This window comes from Aotus nancymaae, unplaced genomic scaffold, assembly GCF_030222135.1.
Source record: "Aotus nancymaae isolate 86718 unplaced genomic scaffold, 86718_ANA_hifiasm-v0.15.2.pri h1tg000011l, whole genome shotgun sequence".
NCBI lineage: Eukaryota > Metazoa > Chordata > Mammalia > Primates > Aotidae > Aotus > Aotus nancymaae.
This window is the reverse complement of record NW_026988422.1, coordinates 73145028-73163817: the sequence shown is the minus strand read 5'-3', so window position 1 is coordinate 73163817 and position 18790 is coordinate 73145028. Positions and strand designations below refer to the sequence as shown.

General features: G+C 42.3%; 1 pseudogene; it reads left to right on the top strand.

Annotated features, from left to right (window-relative positions):
- The first annotated feature begins 16578 nt into the window (after positions 1–16578).
- On the top strand, positions 16579–17624 carry LOC105717748 (cysteine and histidine-rich domain-containing protein 1-like; annotated as a pseudogene).
- The last annotated feature ends 1166 nt before the right edge of the window (positions 17625–18790 follow it).

The following is an 18790-nucleotide window of genomic DNA, read 5'->3' as shown; positions in this document are numbered from 1 at the left end:
ATCTAATGGTTTTATAAGGGCCTTTTCCCCTTTTTGCTTGGCGCTTCTTGATGCCGCCATGTGAAGAAGGACATGTTTGCTTCCTCTTCTGCCATGATTGTAAGTTTCCTGAGGCCTCCCCAGCCATGCAGAACTGTGAGTCAGTTAAACCGCTTTCCTTTATAAATTACCCACTCTTGGGTACTTCTTCATAGCAGCATGAAAATGGACTAATACATGGGGTTATTTATTTTTCCTTCTACATTGATTCGTTTAAGTTCCCTGTAGATTCTGGATATTAGGCCTTTGTTAGATGCATAGTTTGCAAATATCTTCCCCCATTCTATAGCTTGTCTGTTGATAGTTTCTTTTGCTGTGCAGAAGCGCTTTAATTTAATTGGGTCCCACTTGTCTATTTTTGTTTTTGTTGTAATTACTTTTGGGGAATTCACCAAAAATTATTTGCCAGGCTGATATCAAAAAGAGTATTTTCTAGGTTGTCTTCTAGGATTTTTATAGTTTGAGGTCTTACATTTAAATCTTTGGTTCAGTTTGAGTTATGGTGAAAGGTAAGGGTCCAACTTCAATCTTCCGCATATGGCTAGCCAGTTATCCCAGCACCATTTATTGAATAGAGAGTCGTTTCCCTGGTGCTTGTGTTTCTTAGCCTTCACATGGCTTTTCCTTGTGTCTGTGTCCTAGTCTCCCCTTTTCATAAGGACACCAGTCATATTGGATTACTGCCCACCCTAGTGATCTCATTTTAACCTAATTGTCTATTTAAAGACACCGTCTCCAAATACAGTCACATTCTGAGGAACTAGGAGATTAAGACTTCAACAAACAAATTTTGAGGTGGACACAATTTAGCCCATAACCCTGCCCCTACGAGGAATGAGTGAGATCTGTGCATAACAGTGTGTCTCCATCTGAGAAAGCAATGTTGTGCTAAATGTGCATGAGGCATAATGGTCATATCGTACAATACCACCTACCACTTAGAGGCATGGAACATACCCACAGACCTACAGAAAACCCTTCTATATGTGTGTAAACATTTAAATGCTCCGGAATTGGCTAAGCATGGGGGCTAAACCCTATTATCCCAGCACTTTGGGTGGCCAAAGTGGGTGGATCCCTTGAGCCCAAGAGTTCAAGATCAGCCTGGGCAACATGGCAAAACCACATCTCTACAAAAAATACAAAGATTAGTTGGGCATGGTGGCATGCGCCTATAATCCCAGCTACTTGGGAGGCTGAGATGGGAGGATCACCTGAGGCTGGGGAGGTTGAGGCTGCAGTGAGCCATAATTATGACCCTGCACTCCAGTCTGGGTGACAGAGTAACACCCTGTTTCTAAAAAAATAAAAGGGCCAGGTGCAGTGGCTTACACCTGTAATCCCAGCACTTTGAGAGGCTGAGGCGGTTGGATCACGAGATCAGCAGATCAAGACCATCCTGGCCAACATGGCAAAACCGCATCTCTACTAAAAATACAAAAATTAGCCAAGTGTGGTGGCACATGCCTGTAATCCTAGCTACTCAGGAGGCTGAGGAAAGAGAATCACTTGAACCAGGGAGTTGGAGGTTGCAGTGAACCGAGATTGTGCCACTGCACTCCAGCCTGGCCACAGAGCGAGACTCCATGTCAACAAAATTAAAAAAAGAAAAAAATGAGTCAGCTTATGTATTTTCCACGGAATCTCCTTATCTTGAATGTCTCCTCTCATTCTAGAAATAGACCTACCTAATATATTCATCTATTATGTCACCTTGAGCAAATATTTATTATATATGAACATATATCTTTAATATATATATAACATATATTTATACATTTTTATATTCCTCTGAGCTTTAGTTTCCTCATTTCTAAATTGGTATGAAAAATACTTGGTTCACTGGAAGTAGGTTCTCAACAAATTCACACAAACTTTTCTCCTTCCCCTCTGCCATTCTCTGTATAATCATAAAATACTGTGGTTTCCCGGTTTGGTCATTTATAATGTGACTTTGGACAAGTTATCTACACTTTCTCATAACCCTGCTTCATAAGATTGTGAAAATTAAAATTCAGCAGACAGTTGTTTAAAGCCTCTAGCAGAAGGCGTGGCGCATGGTGGGAGTTCAGTAAAAGTTGCTTTCATCCTTTTAGAGGCACGAGCCTATGATCTACCAGCAGAGAGATGTTTATTGCATTTCATATAATAATCATGTGTTTATTTATGCCCCTCCTTATTCTAAAAGGATTTTTGTCTGCTTATAAAAATATCTTCCAAATAATGAGGGCCAGTAAGGGAGAAACTGTAGGAAGTAGTAGACAAGATCATCAACCATCTTCCTCTAACAAATGTAAAGTGGCCTCATAGAGGGGATCCCTAAAGCACCCCACAGTTGTATGAACCCAAATACAGCAAGAAGGAGCAAGGCCTTTCTAGGGAATTCAAGCTGAAATAAAGTCCCACTGTGCAGCTCCTTCATTCATGGTTTGACTTCACTCAAAAGTAATTTTAAATAAAGTATCTCCAGGAATGGATGAATTGGCCATTCTTTTTGCTTTTAGAAACTCCTTTACAAATTTAGGATAGATTAAAAAAAAAAAAAACACAGAATATTATACAGGTGTGAGCACTATGCTTGACCTGGCTCTATTTCTTTTTTCTCTTTTTTGAGACAGAGTCTCGCTCTGTTGCCCAGGCAGGAGTGCAGTGGCACAATCTCAGCTCACTGCAACCTCCGCCTCCCAGGTTCAAATGATTCTCCTGCCTCAGGCTCCCAAGTAGCTGAGATTACAAGCGTGTCACCACGCCTGGCTAACTTTTTGTATTTTCAGTAGAGATGGGGGGGTCTCACCATATTGGTCAGGCTGGTCTTGAACTTCTGACCTCAGGTCATCTGTCCACCTCAGCCTCCCAAAGTACTGGGATTATAGGCATGAGCTACCATGCCCAGCTCTTGACTCTATTTCTTCTGCCCCATCGTATTAGTTTTCTCAGGTGGCCATAACAAAGCACCGTAGATTAAGTGGCTTCAACAACAAAAATTTACTTTCTCAAAATTTTGTAGGACGGAAATCTAAGTTTAAGATGTTGGCAGGATTGGCTTCTTCTGAGACCTCCTTCTTTGGCTTGTAGATGGCCGTCATTTCACAGGGTCTGCACATGGTCCTTCTTCTGTACATGTCTGTTCTAATTTCCTCTTCTTATACAGACAGCAGCCATATTGCATTAGGGTCCACCCTTATGACCCCATTTTAACTTAATTGCCTCTCTAATGACACTATCTCCAAATACAGTCACCTTCTGAGGCACTAGGTGTTATAATTTCAACACATGATTTTTAGGAGGGATACAATTTAAACCCGTAACACCCATCATTTATGGTTAGGCTCACTCCCTGCTCAGCTCAAGCTACTGAATAACTTGATATTTTTAGAAAGCTTCCATGATTTGGAAAGGTAGCTGGTAGTCAAAAATAAAAAGGGCCCTAAGTCATAGATCTCTAGAGGAACAATTAGGACAAGAGCTGCCCTTTTTATCATGAATATGTCCTTGTGGGCAAGCCTCCATTTCATGTGATTCAAGTTGCATCTTACTTCACTTATCCCATTGTTAAAGTGTTCAAACACAGCTAAGAATAAAGAACCTATTTCTTCACTGCATGAATGAAATTATCGAGCATGCAGATGAAAGCAACTTGTGTTTCCTGCCCAAATTTAACACCAGACTTGAAAAGGACAATCAAGTACCAGCTTGAATTGGTGGTCCTCTTAGATATTATTTACTAAAGTGATCTATTTTAAAGGGGTAGGGAGGTCTTCCCCAAACTAAATGGAATGACTTCTTACTTCCTTGCAGTATAGATCTCACAGAAAAGCCCCTCTACTTTGCTCAATGTTCAAGTAATTCAGTGACTCTCTGCAGAGGAAGTGAGTCTTCCTTGCAAGTGATCTGTATCTGTTTTTGAGACAATGCAGCAGGAAAGAAAAGCTCGCCCCCACCACCTTAAAAAGAATGAATCTCCATTTTAGAAGTAACACGTGGTTTGGGACCCTGTTGTTCTTCATTTTTATTGACTTTCTCTCTTGGCACGTGTTGAGTTGCACAGCTTTAATTATCACTTATATACAGATGATATTCAAATTTACACTTTATTTCCAGCCCTTTCAGATGATGTCACCCTCGCCCCAAATTTTGGCTCACGTCTTGTCTTGGATGAGCCACAACTCTCTCTAATTGAATATGGATGAGTTGAGGCTTTGCAGTTTAGTTGTAAATAAACTCTAAATGCATTGGCGTTCACTTACCTCGTTGATATCCTGCCCCTCCAGTTAAGAGCAAGGGTGTTCGGTGACTCTGAAATATTCTCCTTCATTCATCAGAGACTGCACAGCCAAGGGATTAATCTCCACAAAAGATCCAAAGACATTTGACAGTTTCCATCACTCCCAATTTTGGCTGGAATTCTGGTTATCTCACGGCTGAAATTTGGCCACGTTCTTTGGAAAGGCCTCCAATAAACCTCCTGTTTACGGTCTACTTGGAATATGGCTGCCCTTTGGCCTTGCACTGTGTGCACAATCCCAGGACATATTTTCCTTCAGGCAGCTGTGCTAATTTCTTGTGCACTGAATAAAATATAATTTGTTAAGATCTTGGCCAGAGTCTCTGTCTTCACATAAACTAGCTTTGGAAATGACTTAAAATGATGGTCTCTCCCTTTCAAGGGTCGCTTGCTGTTTTGTTTCATCATGTGGTTGGAGATATACCTTACCCAGCACCTGGATACTCATAAAACATGCTATCTTAAACAAAAATGTATATTTGGAAACAGGATGATTTCATCATGGGCATTAGCCCATGAGTGCCTGGCACATAATAAGCAATAAGCACTCAATAAATTGTTTTGGAATAAAGACTGAGAAAAGGACTTTGTAATCCTTTGACCCATTTGTGGTTTTTGCTGCTGTAGTTATTCATATTTTTATCTACTCCTTAGATTATTATGTAACTGTGTTTGTGTAATGATTATTTCAACTAGAACATATTGGAAACCTCCATTAACATAACTGAAGGGTATAAAATAGAATGTTTGCAGTTGTCAATTAGCCGATTTGTCTTATGTTGCTTTTCTTCATTATTTCAGTGCTGCTAACATTTCATTCAGCACATTTTAATTAAAAACAAACATATGTGGGTCTGCTAAGAACTCTAGTGTCTACTCGTGTAGTTAGACAGGGATGGCAAATATTTCTAGCAGTGACCATATGATATCTTCTATTCATCTCAGCAATAATCCTCCAAATCTAATTACTGGGAGGATGGCAGCTGCACTCGGTTAGGCTTTTCTTTATTTTTGCAGAGATGTATTTTTTTCAGCCCGTTATATTGTAGAAAATCAGCTGTGGCCAGGGGACTTTCCAAGGCTGAAGTCCCAGCATCTACAGGACTTTCTCCCAGTTGTTTTCCAGTTTTCCACTCCCCATTTGGTCCTGCCCATGTGCTTCTGGCCTGAAGATGTTCTAAGGAAATGCATAGTCTTCTGACAAGATCTCTTTTCCTGTTTGTACAAATATGTTAGGTATATTCTTGTGACTCACGGGGACAACCACAGAGCAGGTGCCAGCAGGGAAGCTTTGTTGACAGGTATGGCATTACCTGCACAAAGTCACCGTGCGTCAGAGTCTGGTCTTCAGTTCTGTAGACCCAGAAGTATGATTCTACCAGTGTCGTGAGTGTAGCATAGTCTCTTACTAACTGAGGACACAGAGGAGAATGTATTCCTTTAAAATGAAAATTAGAACTATTGAAAAACATTCACACACACTGAGTGGCCCTATAGGGTACTATTTGAGAATAGGGACTCTGGAGTGAGACTGCGTGGGGTCAAATCCTGTTTGTGCTGCTCACTAGCTGTGTAACCTGGAGGAATTGCTGGATTTTACTAAGTGTGGCAAATAGACTTCAAAGTGGCTGCCATGATCCCTGCCTCTTCGTATTCACAGCTTGTGTCATGCCCTTCCCACAAGTGCGGGCGGGACCTGTGACTTGCCTGTAATCATCAGCAGGCAGTGATGGGAAGCACGTGGTTATGTTAGAGCACAGCACCCATCTTGTTAGACCCTGTCTAACTGAAACCCTGTCTCTACTAAAAATACAAAAAATTAGCCAGACGTGGTGGCACATGCCTGTAATCCCAGCTACTCAGGAGGCTGAGATAGGAGAATCACTTGAACCTGGGAGGTGGAGGTTGCAGTGAGCCGAGATCGCACCACTGCCTTCCAGCCTGGGCAACAAGAGCAAAACTCCGTCTCAAAAACAACAACAACAACAAAAAACGATTCTAGCTCTGCCTATATGTTGGTTGACTGCAACCATGGCCAGTCCCAGAGCGAGAACCGTCTAGCCGAGCTCAGTCAACTCCTAGAACAATGCAACACAGGAAGAAATGATTGTTGTTTTAAGCCACTGTTTTGAGATAGCATCTTAGGTGGCCATAGAGACGTGAAAATATATACATCTCCAGACTCACATTTGTATCCATACGTGTTCATGCAGACGTGTATTGCGTTTCAGGCTTGGCAACTAGGGAGGTCAAGGCTATTGTCACATTTACCTATTATATTATAAACGCTTGCCTTCCCTATACTCAGCATGTATAGTGTTGATTGTCTATAAATCCCAGATCCATGATATACAGTCATCTGTAATTTTGCTGAGCCATGAATTTGAGTCACAGGCTTGTGGGCAGGAGTGAATTTCTTAGCTAGTGAGTGATCCTAGCTGACTGTCAGATAAACAGAGTTCTGTTCTCTATGTGTAGTTCCTTATGCAGTATGTTTTATGATGTGATTTTTTTTTAAAGAGATGTGGTCTTGCTATGTTACTCAGGCTGGATTTGAACTCCTGGCTCAAGTGATCCTCCCACCTCAGCCTCCCAAGTAGCTGGGACTACAGGTGCACACTGTCACACCTGACTTAATGTGATTTTTTTTCTTAATGCTTTGTTCCTCTGTCAAAAAACCAGTTCTGCTAGTCCTAGTGTTTGAAATAAAGAGAAAATAAAGAGTCCTAAGAAAGACATTCCTAGCCCAATAATAGAAATTTCAAAGAACAGAATGTCAAATGTGATGATGGCTTGGCTTTATGATATGAAAACATTGGAGGATGTTCCTTCAAAACAAGAATGCATAATTCATTAAGCCATTTTGCTAAGAACTCTGATCAGAATGTGGTAGCTTATGAAGTCATTAGAAGCTTCAAGATATCACTCACATTTTTCAGTTAAAATATACCAGATTTTTGGAGGAAATGATATGCTATAGCTATATTCAATGATTTGTAGGGTGTTTGAAGGTATAGGGATATACGCCTCTTGAATGTCAACAGAATGTAGTCCTTAAATGTTACATATGAGGTCCTGTCCTAGGTTTGTGCAGCATTAAGAAAAATATAAGTCATTGTTCTTGCCGTTGAAATGCATACGGTTTATCCAGGTGATGGGTGTGGAGTAAGACAGGAAATAAACAAAGGGCAAGTGAAAAATCACCACGTCACGTGGTGGTGAATGTTGCCTGTGATTTGTTGGTGTAGAGAATAAGGGCAGTTAGTTGAGGAGAGAAAAAGAAAGAACCTGAGATCTCTCACAGGATAAGGTTTAAACCCTTCGGCCTAGGATTTCAAGGCCTTCCACAATCGGGCCTCAACTTCACCTCCAATCTTCTCTCTCAGTATCCTTGATGTAAAACAGCTCTTCCAGTCAATTTGGTTGATTCCTGAAGAAATACACCTGCTGCTCTGTTCGTACCCTGTTAATTTAAGGAGTTTGAAATAAAATGAAGGAGAAATTGGAAACTTTACACACAAACCTACACATACACACAAAATAATTTCAGAGGAAAAAAAAAACAATTTAAACTGCCTTCCTTTTAAAACAAACAAACAAACAAATTCCTTAGCAGTAGTAAGTATAAAAACTTTCCATGCCTAATTTACCATTCTCCTTTCACCTTCTGTCTGGCTGGAGTGGAATCGAAGCCCAGGGTGATCTTAGAAACTACATGTTGAAGAGGGCAGAACCTACAGGAATCTTGAGTCCCTGAATGACTGTGTGGTGGAAATAGCCTAGCGACCAGGATCACCTCTATCAATCTGATGCATTTGTAAGAAGTAAGCCTCTATTGTGATTGACATTTGGGGTTTTTTATTCTAATAGCTAGCTTCTTAGCCCCTTGGAATCACCTTAACCAATATGGTCAGTTAATAGGAAGACATGGGAAAAAGCTATCACTATTGGCCTCAAATGGACATTACCTATTACACTGATAGAAGGTAACAGAATGTATACATCAAAATGTGAATTCTGGCACCAAACTGCAGGATTTAAAGCCAGTTCCACTGTTTACCATCTATATAATCTTAGGCAAGTGTTAGGCAGGGTTCTCCAGAGACACGGAACCAAAAAGATTCACACACATACATACACAAGAGAATGACTGGCTCACGTCACGGTGGAGGCTTGACACATCTAAAATCTCCATAATCTGATGGAGGAGGCCCAGGAGAGAGTCACAGTTCAAGTCCAAAGGCTGTCCGTTGGGGAACCAGGAAAAGTGGTTCTGCAGAGGAGTTCAAAGACTATCTGCAGGTGGAATTTCTCTTGCTCAGAGGGGTCATCTTTGTGTTCTATTCAGGCTTTCCACTGACTGCAGGAACCTCGTCCACATTATGGAGGGCAAGATGCTTCACTCAAAGTCCACTGATTTAATAGGAAAGCTCATCCAAAGACACTCTCACAGAAACATCCAGAATAATGTTTGAACAAATATCTGGGCATCATGGACCACCAAATTGACCCATAAAATTAACCATCCCAAGTCCACCCCTGTCAACTGGGCACTCACACACATCTCCCTCAATTGTGCTTAATCTTCAAGTAAAGACAATCATAAGATTATAGTTCTGCCTAACGTGATAGAACTAACCCATGTCCAGCCAAAAACTCACCTACCCTTTCCCCAGAAGAGGAGGCAAAATCCACGAATGATCTTTCTTCTTCACCTTGATATCCTGTAGCTTAAGTATATGATGTAAAGGTCACAATACTTAAATACTATGATACAGAGTCAATACGGCTTATGTTACATGATAAGGGGATAAGAGAAGAACACACACACACACACACATTTGTAACAAAATCAGGAAGAAATACTCAGGACAATTATAGTCCCTGTCTCTGTAACTGGTCACTTGACTGTGGCTGGTATTTATGGCTACCTATATTCCCTTTTCCCTCAGCAAGCACCTCAGCTTGTTGTGGTTCTTTACCTGGTAGGATGAGCCAAATCTTCATTCCTGAAGGGTCTTGGCCATTCGTGGTCCTGCTTGGAATGGGCTGTTATAGTTTTCCATTGACTTTGATCACAGGGCATGGTGATACTAAGAGATGCCTAAAGGGATCTCCTGCATTCCAGACATACTGTTCCCTACATCCATTGTGGAACGGCAGTCCAAAGTCACCTTGGCAGCCAGAATCAATCACCCCAGCCAGCACAGTCCCTCCCTTCTTGCCTAATGTGTAGAGGCCTGAGGAGCCCAAAATAGCTGAGTGGCAGTCTTAATTTCCAGGTCAATGGAATCATTATCATGTTTCCTGGCGGAAGCATTCCTGCCTTTGGAACTAACACCTCTATGCCAACAGAGTATAAGGTTGTGGGGACAGGAAAGAAAATGTGCTGGTGGGTGATATGGGTAATAGTGAGTGGCACCACTCTTCTTTCAACTCCCTGGTTTCTGGACACATGAATCCTGGTTATGGGGAGAAACAGCACTGTACATTGGAGGCTGATTCAGCGCATACACAGCCTTCTAGAGAACCTTGTCCCAGCCCTGCAAGGTACTGCCACCTATCTGGTGCCGTAAGTCTTCAGAAGGCCATTTCACCCTCTATCCAGCCAACTGCTTCAGGATGGTGGGGAACATGGCAAGACCTTCCAATTCCACGGGCATGGGCCCACTGCCACGCTTCATTTTCTGTGAAGCAAGCTCCTTGGTCAGAAGCAGTGCTGTGTGGAATACGATGATGGTGGAGAAAGCATTCTGTAAGTCTGTGGAATGTAGTTTTTGCAGAAGCCCTACATGAGTGGAAGACAAATCTCTATCCAGAGTGTCTGTTCTAGCAATGACAAAATGCTGCTCCTTTCAGGGTAGAAGAGGTCTAATGTGATCAGCCTGCCAGCAGATAGCCGGCTGATCACCTGGAAAATTGGTGGCATAGCAGGGACTCAGTGTTGGTTCCTACTGCTGGCAGATTGGTCACTCAGCCATGATCATAGCCAGGATGGACTTGGGGAGTGGAAGTTCATGCTACTGAGCCCATGCATAACCTCCATCCCTGTCACTATGGCCACTTTGTTCATGAGCCCACTGGGCAATGACAGGTGTGGCTGGGGAAAGAGGCTGCCTGGTATCCACAGAACGGGTCAGCCTATCCACTTGATTATTAAAGTTCTCCTCTGCTGAAACCACCCTTTAGTGAGCATTCACATGGGACACAAGTACCTTCATGTTTTTTGCCCCTTTAGAAGTCTATCCACATATCTATTTCCTAGACTTCTTTGCCATCAATTTCTTAATCATTTTCCTTCCAAGCCCCTGACCATCCAACCAAACCATTGACCACCCTCTACTCTCAGTACCAAAATCTGTATTAATCAGGGTTCCCCAGAGAAACAAAACCAATAGTGCGTGTGTGTGTGTGTGTGTGTGTGTGTGTGTGTGTGTGTGTAGGAAGAAATTTATTTTAAGTAATTGGCTCACATCACAGTGGAGGTTTAGCATGTCTAGAATCTCCACAAGCTGATGGGGGAAGCTGCCAGGCTGGAGGCCCAGGAAAGAGATACACTTCAAATCCAAAGGCTGTCTGCTGGTGAACCAGGAAGAGCTGGTGCTGCAGAGGAAGTTCAAAGGCTGTCTGCAGGTGGAATTTCTCCTGCTCAGGGAAGGTCATCTTTGTATTCTATTCAGGCCTTTCACTGACTGCAGGAGCCTCCCCCACATTATGGAGGGTAATTTTCCTTACTGAAAGCATACCAATTTAAATGTAAATCTCATCTAAAAACGCCCTCACAGAAACATCCAGAATATCTGGACATCTGGCCCAGCCAAGCTGACACATAAAAGTAGCCATCACAGGAAGTTACTCAGTCTCTTAGCACCTTAGTTCCCTCGCCAATAAAATGGAGATAATAACAGAACCTTCCTACTGGGCAAATGTGAAGATGAAATGGGTTGATGCGTGTGTTTACAGCAGTGCCTTCACTCAGCACTCAGGGCTTGGTCTTTCTTGTTATCATTGCAGGATTTGGCCCTAGGCTTCAGCCACGTGACAATACTAAGAACAGGTTTAAGTAAGGCCACCAGGAATAACAGGGGTGTTTGGTTGGGAACACCACTAATATGATGAGAGACTCCATATGTTAGAATCTGATAACGTAGCAAGTGCAGACTTGCATTCTGCTGTTTGCGGGCTATCCTGGCCAGAATGCCATCAGTCAGTGGCTGTTTTTTTCTTGTTATTCCATGAATAAATTTTAATGTATTCCATTTTCCCCCATAAACTGCTTATTTACTGCTCATGTTAATGCAATATTGCAAAACCATTTCCATGACTGAAGTCTTTTGCAACCAACTAGAGCATTTCTCCTGCTTTGCTGTCCCTTCGTTTCTTGTGAGAAAATTCATTTTTGGTCTACATGTTTTTGAATTAACTGGCATGTCTCAGGAATGTAAAAGCAGCATAAATTCAGAGGCTGATGGGGAGCAGAGAGATTAAGAATCTGACTGGGTTTGGCCAAAATTGGGTGTAAACCTTTTCAGGACCTGGCTCCTTGGCATGGGGTTATTGAGAGGCTTGAATGGGGAACCCCAGCACATTGCCTGCTACACAGGAAGTGTTCGGGGAATATGAGCTACAATGATTCCTTTCATAGCAATGCCTTATAACAGGGGACCCCAACCCCCAGGCCATGACCAGTACTAGTCCATGGCCTGTTAGGAACTGGGCCACACAGCAGGCGATGAGCTGCAGGCAAGCAAGCAAAGCTTCATCCGTATTTACAGCCACTCATAATCGCTCATGTTACCACCTGAGTTCCGCCTCCTGCTGATCAGTGGCAGCATTAGATTCTCATAGGAAAGCAAACTCTATTGTGAACTGCACATGGAGGGGATCTAGGTTGCATGCTCCTTATGAAAATCTAATGCCTGATGATCTGTCATTATCTTTCAACACCCCCAGATGGGACTGTCTAGTTGCAGGAAAACAAGCTCAGGGCTCCCACTGATTCTATGTTATGGTGAATTGTATAATTATTTTATTACATATTGCAATGTAATAATAATAGAAATAAAGTGCACAATAAATGTAATGTGCTTGAATCATCCCAAAACCATCCCCTGACCCCAGTCCATGGAAATATTATCTTCCATAAAACCAATTCCTGGTGCCAAAAAGGTTGGGAACCGCTGCACTATAGTGTTGTTAAAGTGTTCCCCTTGCTGTGGGGAGACCTAGCAGCCTAGTTCCCTGAATGACTTCCTCCACACGGAGGAAGCCGTCTAGCAACCAGGGTTGCCTCTGTCAAACTGTTACATATGCAAGAAGTAAACTTCTTTTGTTGTTAGCCTTTGACATTTGGGTTTGTTCTAGCAGCTAGCTTCTGAGATACTTTGCATCAGCCTAACCAATATAGTCAGTTAATATTGCAAGAAGGTCACTCACATTGTCAATGTCCTCTCCATCTCTACAGGCTTTGATCTCCTGTAGAAAGTGTCTCCTACACAACTTACTTACCCTCAGCATCTAAAAGCCAAGTCAATGCTTCTCTTTTTATGGAAATGTCCTACCTCCCCAGTTAGACAATACTGTGGGTGTGGATTTCAGGGTGCAAGAAATATATTTCTTTACTGAATTTCTTACTTGAGTTTCCATGCCACAAGGATAGCAGAAAATAAATTCTAGTTAGTTTGGGGGTTTTCTAATGTTTTTTATTTGAACCCAAGTTCTGGTTTGTGGAGGGTTAGCTGGTCTTTAATGTCATCATCTGATGGAGACGTCCTGATTGCTTTGTATTTCATTGTCAGTTAACTGTGAGATTGTTACTCATTCTTTAAGGCCTTTCCATTGGTTCAGGACTGAGCTGCCCCATTCCTTTTATAGGTATATAAAGATAAAGAAGCTTGTATGAGAGTCCAGGGTATATGAGAATCTGGGGGCCAGCGGGTAGAAGAAAGTACTAAGGACAGCAACCACAAAAAACAGCCACAATTTTTCTATATCAAAAATATAATGCCACACAAAAGTAAGCCCTTTGAGAGCAAGAACTAGATCCTGACCGTATCCTGGTACCCTCCCTGGCAAATCAAGTTTTTCTTTTCTTTTCTTTTCTTTTGAAACAGAGTCTCATTCTGTCACCCAGGTAGGCACCGCATGGTGTGATCTCGGCTCACTGCAACCTCTGCCTCCTGGATTCAAGTGATTCTCCTGCCTCAGCCTCCTGAGTAACTGGGATTACCAGTGCATGCCATCATGCTCGGCTAATTTTTGTATTTTTTGGTAGAGATGGGGCTTCACCATGTTGGCCAGGCTGGTCTTGAACTCCTGACCTCAAGTGATCCCTGCGTCAGCCTCTCAAAGTGCTGGGATTACAGACGTGAGCCACTGTGCCAGGCCAAATCAAGTTTTTCTTTTTTTTTTTTGAGACAGAGTTCGCTCTGTCACCAGGTGCCAGGCTGGAGTGCAGTGGCACGATCTTGGCTCACCGCAACCTCCCGGATTCAAGCAATTCTCCTGCCTCAGCTTCCCGAGTAGCTGGGACTACAGGTGCACACCACCATGCCCAGCTAATTTTTGTATTTTTAGTAAAGACAGGGTTTCACCATGTTGGCCAGGATGGTCTCAATCTCTTGACCTCGTGATCTGCCTGCCTTGGCCTCCCAAAGTGCTGGGATTACAGGCATTAGCCACCGCACCCGGCCCAAGTTTTTCTTATTCAATATTTGCTGCTGCTCTTAAATGAGAAAGAACAGTCAATGGGCCACAGGAACAGAAGAAAAGATTCCCAGTCTTCTTAAAACAGTAACTTTAGGCATGGAAGGGGATTGTTAGGGGCTGAATTATGTCCCTCTAAAATTCATGTATTCAGAGACCCCAAATACCTCAAAATGTGACTATATTTGGAGACAGAATTTTTTAAAGAGGTAATTAAGCTTAAATGAGGTCACCAGGGGTGTGCCCTAAACCAGTACAACTGGTGTCCTTAAAAGAAGAGATTAACACCCAGACACACTTGGCGAGACGGTTGCTGTGAAGACACAGGGAATTCCTTTCATCTTCAGTGGTGGCTGCTAAGACCAAAAGAAGGCAGTGCTATAATTGAGGAGGGTGGAACTGAGGTGAGCCTTCGGTTCCATGTTGAAGGAAATTTTTTAAAAGTCATACTATATAAATTTGTTTCTCACTATGCAACGCTCAACATATTATTTCTGCCTCTAGCAATGTTGGAATAACCAGTTCTACTTGTTTCCTTCCTAGCCGTAAACAACTAGACAACTGGAAAAATATATGATACAATTGCTTTCAGATATTGGACAGCCAAAGTATAATCCCTGATAGAAAGGAAACAAAACAGAGTGAAAGAACCACCGGGGAGCGATAAACTGGAACACTCTCAGCATTCGTGATGATCTGGGAGACAACCCAGTCAGTGTGGAGAAATCTCACTGAATCACTCTATTAGTTTTCTATGGCTACTGTAATACATTACCATAAATGTGGTGGTTTAAAACAACACAAAGTTATTATCATACAGTTCTGTAGATCAGAAGTCTGGGGCCAGTCACAGTGGCTCACGTCTGGAATCCCAGCACTTTGGGAGGCCAAAGTGGGTGGATCACGAGGTCAAGAGATCGAGACCATCCTGGCCAACATGGTAAAATCCCGTCTCTACCAAAAATACAAACATTAGCTGTCTTTTTTGAAGGATGTAGGGAATAATCCATTTCTTTGCCTTTTTCACCTTCCAGAGGCCACCTACTTTCCTAAACTCATGGCTTCCTTCCTCCCTCTTCAAAGCCAGCAGTATTGAGCCAAGTCCTTCTCATGCTGCTGTCTCTGGTTTTTTCTTCAGCATCCCTATTCTGCTTTTAAGGACCCTGGAACCCGCCTAGATAACCCAGAATAAGTTTCCTATTTTAAGGCATGCTGATTAGCAACATTAATTCCAGTGGCTACCTTAATTTCCCTCTGTCATATACCTTAACATCTTCCCAGGTTCTGGGGATTCGGATGTGAACATCTTTGGTGGAATCATTTTACTTACTTTCACCACTGAGGCATTTATTCGATACCTCAAAACAGTCATACCATCGTAGTAATGATAAACTAGTCCTAAAGTCATGGCTACTCTAGACCCAACCTAACAAAGCTGAAAGACAAGCTTGAAAGGATTAAGCTGATCCACAAGTAAATGAATGCTTACCAAAATAAACTGCAATACTCTTTAAAGAAAGACAACAAAATCCAGACACAAATGTGACAAAACAATGTGACGTTAATAATCACAATCAGAAGTTACTGGACATTCAAAGAAGCAGGAAAATAGGATTCATAACCAGAAGAAAAATTAATTGATAGAAGTAGTCCCATAGTGACTGATAACAGAATGATCAAATGAGGAGTTCAGTTCTTATGAATGTGCTCAAGAATTTACATGAAAACATGAGCATATGAGGAGAGAAATGTAAACCATGAAACAAACAAATACAATCCCAGCTACTCGGGAGGCTGGGGCAAGAGAATTGCTTGAATCCAGGAGGGTTCAAGTCAAGGGAATTTCAAACTCCTGCCCTCCAGTGATCCACCCTCCTCGATCTCCCAAAGTGCTGAGATTACAGGCATGAGCCACCATACCCAGCCAAGTCAGTGGAATTTCAATGGAACCAAAAGAAATGAAAAATTCACTGGAAACTTTAATTAGAGATTGAACACTGAGGAACAAAAGCTCAGTGAACTAGAAGAAATAATGAAAGAAACGATCTAGACTGAAGGACACAGAGAAAAAGTCTGAATAAAAAAGAAAGAGCGGTTGTTTCTGGAAGCCGGCAGCCACCTCAGTCGTCAGATGGGTGCTAGCGACCGGGGAGTGGCTAACATGTCCTCTTGCCGTTCCCAGTGTTTGGGCCTTGCTTATGATGGTGGGAAAAGAAAATGGCCTTGCTGGCTGGGCACACTGGCTCACACTTGTAATCCTGCACTTCGGGAGACCGAGGTGGGTGGATCACGAGGTTAGGAGATCACGAGGTTATCTGCCTGGCCAAGATGGTGAAACCCCATCTCTACTAAAAATACAAAAATTAGCCAGGCATGGTGGTGTGCACCTGTAATCCCAGTTACTTGGGAGGCTGAGGCAGGGAATTAATTACTTGAATGCCGGAGGCAGAGATTGCAGTGAGCCATGACTGCACCACTGCACTCCAGCCTGGGTGACAGATCGCGACTCCATCTCAAAAAAAAAAAAAAGAAAAGAAAAGAAAAGAAAAGAAAATGGCCTTGTTGTGCTACAATCAGGGCTGTGGTGAGCGCTTCGATCCTGAGACCAATTCCAATGATGCTTGCACATACCGCCCAGGTGTTCTAGTCTTTCACAATGCATTAAAGGATTGGTCTTGCTGTAAGAGAAGAACAACTGATTTTTCTGATTTCTTAAGCATTGTAGGCTCTACAAAGGTAGACATAATAGTGAAAAGCCACCTGAGCCAGTCAAACCTGAAGTCAAGACTACAAGAAGAAGAAACTATCTGAATTGAAACCCAAATTCCAGGAACACATTCAAGCCCCTAAGCCAGTAAAAGCAGTAAAAAGGCCAAGTCTGGATGAACTAATGGCAAATTTGGAATTAAAAGTATCTGCCTCCCTAAAACAAGCACTTGATAAACTGTCATTAGGGAATGAAGAAGATAAGAAAGAAGAAGGTAATGATGAAATTAAGATTGGGAACTCATGTAAGAATGGAGGGTGTTCAAAGACATATCGGGCTCTAGAGAGTCTAGAAGAAGTCTGTGTGCATCACCCTGGAGTACCTGTTTTCCACAAAGGGCTGAAATACTGGAGCTGTTGTAGAAGAAAAACGTCTAATTTTAATATGTTCTTAGCCCAAGAGGCTGTACAACAGGAAAACACACGTGGACTGAAAAGGATGCCGGGAAAAATGTTGTTCCCTGTAGATAAGACCGGCATCAGACTGGAGGTGAAGTCATCACTTCAGTTTATGCTAAAAATTCACTTCCAGAACTTAGTCAAGTAGAAGCAAATGGCACGTTGTTAAATGTGCGCATTGTATTTGAAGGAGAGAAGGAATTTGATCAAAATGTGAAATTATGGGGTGTGACTGATTTAAAGCAAAGTTACATAATTGTGACTGCAACGAAGACTGAGATCACTATGAGAAAAGCTGAACCAATGCAGTGGGCAAGCCTTGAACTGGCTACAGCCAAAGAACAGGAAAAACAAAAAGATGACACAACAGATTGAGTGTGGGACGGGAGGAAGGTTACTACATGCTTTGGAATCCTCGATACTGTGTGAAGTTGTGGCTTGTTGCTGTCATCTTTTGTTTTGTTGTTGTATTACTGAATCTGACATTTCAGGGTTAACATTAGGTTCTTAAAAGCCAAAGTCAGTTTGTCTTTTGTGCCACTCATCTTTCTTTTGTGTTATGTAAGATTGATTATTCATTTCTCCTTATTGGCAGTAGCCATCCTTGTATCCTGTACTTGAAGAATACTTGCAGTATTTCTTTTTTCTTTTTTTTTTTTTTTTTTGAGACGGAGTTTCACTTTTGTTACCTAGGCTGGAGTGCAATGGCGCGATCTCGGCTCACCGCAACCTCCGCCTCCTGGGTTCAGGCAATTCTCCTGCCTCCGCCTCCCAAGTAGCTGGGACCACAGGCACGCGCCACCATGCCCAGCTAATTTTTGTATTTTTAGTAGAGACGGGGTTTCACCATGTTGACCAAGATGGTCTCGATCTCTTGACCTCATGATCCACCCGCCTCGGCCTCCCAAAGTGCTGGGATTATAGGCGTGAGCCACCACACCCGGCCTGCAGTATTTCTTTGTATTTCTCTGTTAAGCAGAGAAGTATTGAGGAACATGTTTTTTACGTCTTTCTATTATTCCATGATTAGTAAAGCAAGATGAAATGTCAAATTTTAATCAGTTTTGTCATGGATTTGTGCTCTTACAGTATTTGAAAATATTTAAGGAAGAGATGAAGCTCTGCAGTTTTTTTGTATGTGGGATGATTACTTTTTTATTTTTTAATTTTTTTTTTTGAGATGGAGTCTCGCTCTGTCACCCAAGCTGGAGTGCAATGGCACGATCTTGGCTTACTACAATTTCCGCCTCCTGGGTTCAAGTGATTCTCCTGCCTCAGCCTCCTGAGTAGTTGGGATTACAGGCACCCATCACCACACTTGGCTAATTTTTGTATTTTTAATAGAGACAGGGTTTCTTCATGTTGGTCAGGCTGGTCTTGAACTCCTGACCTCAGGTGATCTGACCACCTTAGCCTTCCAAAGAGCTGGGATTACAGGCATGAACCACCACGCCCAGCAATGATTACTTTTTTAAGGAGGACTAATCCTGAGGTTGTACAGTAAGTAAAGGAGAATATATGAATTGTTTAACAAATTAGAATTTATTTACAACTACTTAAATTTTAAAATTACGTGAAAACTTGTGTTACTTGCTG